This window comes from Petromyzon marinus, chromosome 83 (assembly GCF_048934315.1).
Source record: "Petromyzon marinus isolate PM22_M1 ecotype Great Lakes invasive population chromosome 83, UKy_Petmar_22M1.pri1.0, whole genome shotgun sequence".
NCBI classification, from domain to species: Eukaryota; Metazoa; Chordata; class Hyperoartia; order Petromyzontiformes; family Petromyzontidae; genus Petromyzon; species Petromyzon marinus.
In genome coordinates, this window is record NC_133748.1 from 826,096 (window position 1) to 826,472 (window position 377).

The following is a 377-nucleotide window of genomic DNA, read 5'->3' on the forward strand; positions in this document are numbered from 1 at the left end:
CTCCGAGACCGGACCACTCACCACTACCACCACCACCACCACCTCACTACACCATCACCATCACCACCATCACCACCACCACACCACCACCACCACCATCACCACAACCACCACAACCACCACAACCACCACCACCACCACAACCACCACCACCACCATCACCACCATCACCACCATCACCACCACCATCACCACCACCACCACCACCATCACCACCACCACCACTACACCACCACCATCACCACCACCACCACCACCATCACCACCACCACCATCACCACCCCACCACTACCACCACATACCACCACCACCACCACCACACCAGTTGAATGCTGAGGCTGAGTCGACCTAGGGGAGGCCCACCCCCCGCCCGCTCA